This window comes from Furipterus horrens, unplaced genomic scaffold (assembly GCF_987537825.1).
Source record: "Furipterus horrens unplaced genomic scaffold, mFurHor1.1.pri manual_scaffold_7, whole genome shotgun sequence".
In the NCBI taxonomy this organism is placed as follows: Eukaryota; Metazoa; Chordata; class Mammalia; order Chiroptera; family Furipteridae; genus Furipterus; species Furipterus horrens.
The window spans coordinates 36,275,482-36,281,135 of record NW_028327177.1 but is presented as its reverse complement, the minus strand read 5'-3'; the positions used below and the strand labels follow the sequence as shown (position 1 = coordinate 36,281,135).

Genomic DNA, 5,654 nt, shown 5'->3' with positions numbered 1-5,654 from the left:
TTTCTTTTAAGATTTAACTGTTAACTGTTGTCTTCCTACCGGAAGAGGAGGTTCTCTCACCTCCCAGGTCCTACAAGTATCACTCCCTTCCCTCCAATCACAATAGAGGGCAGGGCAAAAGTAGGTTTACAGTTGTGAGCACAAAAACGCAGTTTAATCTTGTGTTATTTACTCATTATTGTCTTTTTCCATATGAACAACTGAAAACCTACTTTTGCCTAGCCCTGTATATTCATATGGTCCTTTCAGTTTAACTAATTATTAGCCATTGTTATTATGGCTATTAATATTATTCCCAGCTGAGCTAAATAGTGTATTGGCTACTGTGTTCTCTTCCTTTTTTGTATCATGTCTTTTTATCTCTGGAATTAATCAGCGTCTACCTGTTTAGTTGCTTGTTTATTTAGGTTTTTTATTTTTATTTTTAAGTGTAAAATCTATTTCTTAACAGACAAGGCCTACAGATTTATTTCTTCTCGGACATACCCACAGTGCGACACTGGCGGTCCATGGTCTTTGTGTGCTGGCCTTCAACAAGACCCCAGAAGTGGCATGGCCCTCTGCAGCCCTAATTTCCTTCAGCCGCTCCAGGTCTCCATGAAGCTTGTTGTCTAGATCATTGGCCAGGACCTGGCTGTATTTTCCGTCCTCTCATGCTTCTGCCTGTTCAAGAACCAGGCTGGAATCTTGTACTGGTGTGGATTCTGCATACAGTGATCATGATCCCACCTCACCCTCTGTGAGCTTTCCTGCCCTCGTGGTGAGATTTGTCTGCTTTCCTCAACACCACAGAGCATATCTTCATCCCATGTCCTTCACTGCAGTGACGGCAAAGACTATTTTCCGTTGCCCATCGATATTGGTGCTGAGTGCTCACAAAATGTGCTTGAACTTCTCAGGAATCACAAGCCATATGGTGGCAGGGGCATGCAGGCCTCCTGGAGAAGACTGCTTACTTAGTTTTCTATGGGTTTCTTCCTCATTCCCCTCCCCATCCCTTTGGCGATGTCCCTCCTGTTGGCCTTCATGCTGCTCAGTTTTGGACTGGTCACCTTCTTCCCTTGTGAGAGAGCCATTATCCTGTGACTTCTCTTCTGGGGAACAAATTTCTGGATTGTGCCCCATTTCCTGGATCCTATGATTTCCTTTGTCTTGGTTTTTGTCTTTCTTTTAGTGAGACATCCTTCAGAAGCTTTCCAGGAAAATGTGCTTATTAGGTAAGAGGTGGAGGGCAGGGGAGGGGGAGGACCATTAATGTCTATTATTTGGATTTGGAGTCTCCTAGATTTAACTTTTAATCTTCTTCTCTCCCATTTTCCACTTATTTGTCTCTTTGTTCTACATTCTAGGTAATTTCCTCAATTTCATCTACTCTTCCAACTGTTCTACTTTTTTCTATCAGGTTTTTAATTTCCAGGAGGGTCTTGTCCTCTAAGTTCCTGTTTAGAGCTCCATCTATTCCAGGAATGCCAGGTCTTCTAGTACATCCTGAAGGTCTGAAGTTAAAAAGAAATGTTTTTTCCTGCTCCATACATTGTCTCTGTTTCCTCATGGTTAAATTTGTTTGTTTTTTCTCTATTTTCTCATTTTGATCTCTGTCTGGTATTTTGGAGTCTTTTTTAATGGCATAGCTCCTTCTTCAGGATGTAGATTTCAGTTTGGCATGTTCTGCACACCCTGAGGTGGGCCTGGATATACAGGCTGGAGATGAGACCTGATGGTTTAACTGCTCCTTATGAAACTTGCACCCAATTCTCCTAAATTCATCCCCACCCACACTCCCGTTTGCAGGGAAACATGATGTTTCATTTGCTGAGCCTTCCCAGGGTCTGTGGCGGAAATCATCTCGGTTCTTGTGACGTTCCCTCACTGCCTCAGGAGTCGGCTCTCTCAGGTTGGCTAAGTCAGCTATTACTTCACTATCAGCTTTCAAAATGTCAAAATACCTAATCTACTGTGATTTCCTTTTCCTTTGTCCTTAGAGTTGCCTGCCCTTTTTTAGCCTTTTAGTGTAATTGTAGTAGTTTTATGAGGGAGCGGCTATAAACGGGGGTCAAACTGCCATGTTTCCTCTGGACTTTCCAAACCAAGCAAATAAAATAGACACTTCTTTTCTAACTTATAGTTTTGTGATAGTACATACAGAACTTGTCCTTATCACACCTTCTTCCAGAAACATGACAAGAAAAGCAAAATAAACCTTTAGATTTTACAAATTGCTTGCTTTTTTTCTTTCATGGTTTTCCACACCTTGAGGCAATCTTTCTAAAATGATGACCTAATGAGATTTCATCCCTTTTCTTAAATGCTGAGCTTCTATGTCTCCAAAATTCTATCTACGATGTTTGCCTTCCATAAAGCTTTCCTGCGTTCTGACTGCATCTTGTCCCAAGCCTCCTGGTTGACTCTAGCTCACCTCTGAATGCATATTTCATGCGCGTCTGGTATACTTCCCATGACTCCCACTCCTTCACTGCCAATGAGTACAGACCAGCAGAGAGATATTAACCATTTCAGTTAATCCATTCAACATTGGGATTCCTGAGAATTTATGTTTCTAATTTTGTGAGGAAACGTCAGAATGAGTTTTCTTCCCAGAGGAGTAAAAATTAAGCCGAGATTTAGAGCATGTAAAATTTAGCTATAGGTGAAACACAGTTATCCAGGTAGAGGTGACTATCTACCATATGGCTCCCCACCCCACAGTACTCACGGAACATTTCCATTAAAAATGGTTCAAATGGCAGTGAGCACAAGAGGCAGTCTATTGCCACATTACTGTTTCAGCCCTGGTTTCATCTTTTGCCCAAACAGTAGTACACAGGTAGGCAAGTTATGTTCTGAAAACATATACTTGGTATGTAAAGCATTATGTGTTATATGCATATTTGTCTATCAACAAACTAATAAGAAGTATAAGACATAGTCTGTTGTACTCAAGAAGTTTAAACAGTAGTGAAGAGTATATACACAGGAACCAGATTTAGGACAAGTGAATAATGGAAAAACTTCACAAAATGCCAGGTGAAGGGTCTGCATCAAGCTTGTATTTAAGCTTCACTCTTTCACTCCCTGACCAGCTGGTGAAACAGAAAGACAAGGCTTGCAGGGAAGACTCCTGCCGGCTTGAATGCTTTGCTCCAGCCTGGCCCCACCGAGAAGCTCTCAGAAAAGAAAAAAACAACAAAAGAAACCAGTCGCCCCACTCAGTATGCAGGTAGAGAGCCACTTTCCTCAAAAGGCCAGTCTCTAGCTGCAACCTAGGCAGCTCCCAAGAGTGAGGAGAGAGCGCGCCAGCCTCCAGGGTTAGGGCGTTGGGCCAGGGTTCAGCTTGGAGTCGCAGCTCCAGGCCTGGGCCGCAAGCGGAAGAAACTCGATTCTCCCTGCGGGCAGCGCTCTCTGCAACACGCCCGCCCACCCCCTCCCTAGCCCCAGGCCAGCCTCGCAGCAGCTGGGCTGCCCACTCACCCGGGCGTAGGGGCTCCAGCAGCCTCAGGTTGGGACGAGGGGAAGAGGTCCGAAGGTGTGGGGTTAGGGAGGGACAGGAGAAAGAAGGAAGGGAAAGACTACGCACCCCCATGGCCAGCAGCTCAGGGGAGGGCCACCTGTCACCAAAGCCATTGTCACGACCCCCCCATGCCACGCCCATGCACGGGGATGGGGCGGGGCGGGGCCGAACCCTAGAAGTCACCTGAGAGGGACATGAGCCCTTAAACTGGATCTGGACCCAGTCGGTGTCTCTCCCCCTCCAGAACTCTCACCTACACTCCCTACGCCCAGTCTCCAGACCGGCTCAGCCCTCCCTACCGGGAAGCCTGTGGCCACCCAGGGAAGTTCTGAATAATAATTATTGAGGGTGTGGCGAGAAAGCTGGAGGGTAAATGAAGAAAGTAGTAACAGCCACTGCTGAGGTTTCTGCCACTGTGCTGTCACTGCGCTGTGGCTGTCGTCAGCATACCTGGTCCCACCTAAACCTCTCCACCTGTACCTACGTTTGGTCCCATAAGTTCGCCCCTGGAAATTGATTCGAATGAAAAACAATCCGGGATGTAGGCAAATATTTATCTGCACCGACGTTTAGCACAGCTAATTGTACTATTGACAAATTGGAAGCTACTTAAATGACCAACAGTACGCCATTGATTTAATGCACACGTTTAAAGTCATATTATGGGAAATACTTTTCGTCAACAGAAAATGTTCACTATATGGTGAGTGTGCGGGGAGAGGCGTTTACAAAACAGTTTCTGTTTAAAAAAGAAAACATATAGACCCATCTTGGATAGACAGAAATTGGAAATGTTTATCGTTAAGGGGCTGGATGCTGAGAAAGAGAAAAACGTCATTCTAAAAACCTCGATTCCGCTCGTCTCCAAATCCGCTCTCCCGTCTCGCCTCCCGCGGGGCTGTCACGTTCGGAGAAGCAGGCGGGGGGCTGCAGGAAGGTCGCTCGCTTCCCCTCCAAGAACCCCCCTCCCACCACCTGCAGGGAACCCAAGCATCCAAGGTTCCCGATTAGCTGGGGCGGTGAGAGCCGGGGAGGGGCTGGGGGGACCCTCATCCTCTGCTGGGGGATGGGGACGGCTGGTCTTTCCTGTTTACTGAGGCCGGCCGGGTTGTGGCGTCTCCACCCCCACTCTCCCCAGCGCCCTTCAATGTGTTGAATTCAGCAATCGATCGGAAATTACAAGGCCAATTAAATGCCTTCCGATTTAGAGCTCTGGTTAGGCCTGAAAGGCTTAAAAACGCCCCTCAGTCCTTCGGAGGTCTCCACTGCACTGACCTTTGGCGTCCCCTCACCCAGAAATGTCCCCAAGGGGATCACTGAGCGGGGGAGGGGACTGCGCCTCTCCTGGCAGCCCCCCCCCCCCCCCCCCGCCGCCAACCCAGGCCTGCAAGGAGGACGGTCTTGGCGACTCAGAGGAGAGACCGGATCGACTTCCACTCAAGAACAGGAAACCTGAGGGAGGTGGAACCCGGGGGGCCGCTGGGTCCGGGAAATGCAAGCAGGAGATGGTGTCCCAGCCATCTAGTGACTCTGAGGCATTTGCTAGCGGGTCCCTAGGAGCGGAAATCACATTCCCACCTTCCTCAGAATCTGCCATGTTGCCTACCCCAACCTGACTCCCCTCCTGCGCCTTTCTCTTTCCACCTTAATTGCAGCTTTGCCCTGTGTTCAATAGCAAATGTTAACCGAGATCGTGAGATCGTGCCTACCTTGCATATATGTTCATAGAAGCCTTAACGATAATGTAGTCCAACTTCCTCCTTTGACAGAGATGGAAACTGAGACCCAACAGAGTGGCAGGCGCGTCCTGGATGGCCTGACAGCTTCAGTGCGTAAAGACTGCTCTGAAAGACCAACAAGGCCTGTTGGGAGGGTTTCCTATCTAATAATGTCCCTGTGCCTAGCTAGCTACTAATGCCTGGAAAGCTGTTTCTACCAATCCTCAATGAAGACGTAATACCTAATCTCCGTATGGATACATACCTGCTCTGGAGAGGGTTTGTATTCTTTCTGGCTGAGTTTTACAGTTGGTCCTTGAAAAAAAACTGAGCTGTGCGGGTTCACTGATAGGAGGCTTTTTCTCTTTAAATACAGTGGGCTCTTCCTGTCCTGGGTTTCCCACACGCGGATTCAACAAATCGCGGTT

At 47.4% G+C, this 5,654-nt stretch overlaps 1 pseudogene; it reads right to left on the bottom strand.

Annotated features, from left to right (window-relative positions):
• Positions 1 to 466: 466 nt before the first annotated feature.
• LOC150004281 (small ribosomal subunit protein uS13 pseudogene) lies at positions 467 to 1,125 on the bottom strand (annotated as a pseudogene).
• Between the last annotated feature and the right edge of the window lie 4,529 nt (positions 1,126 to 5,654).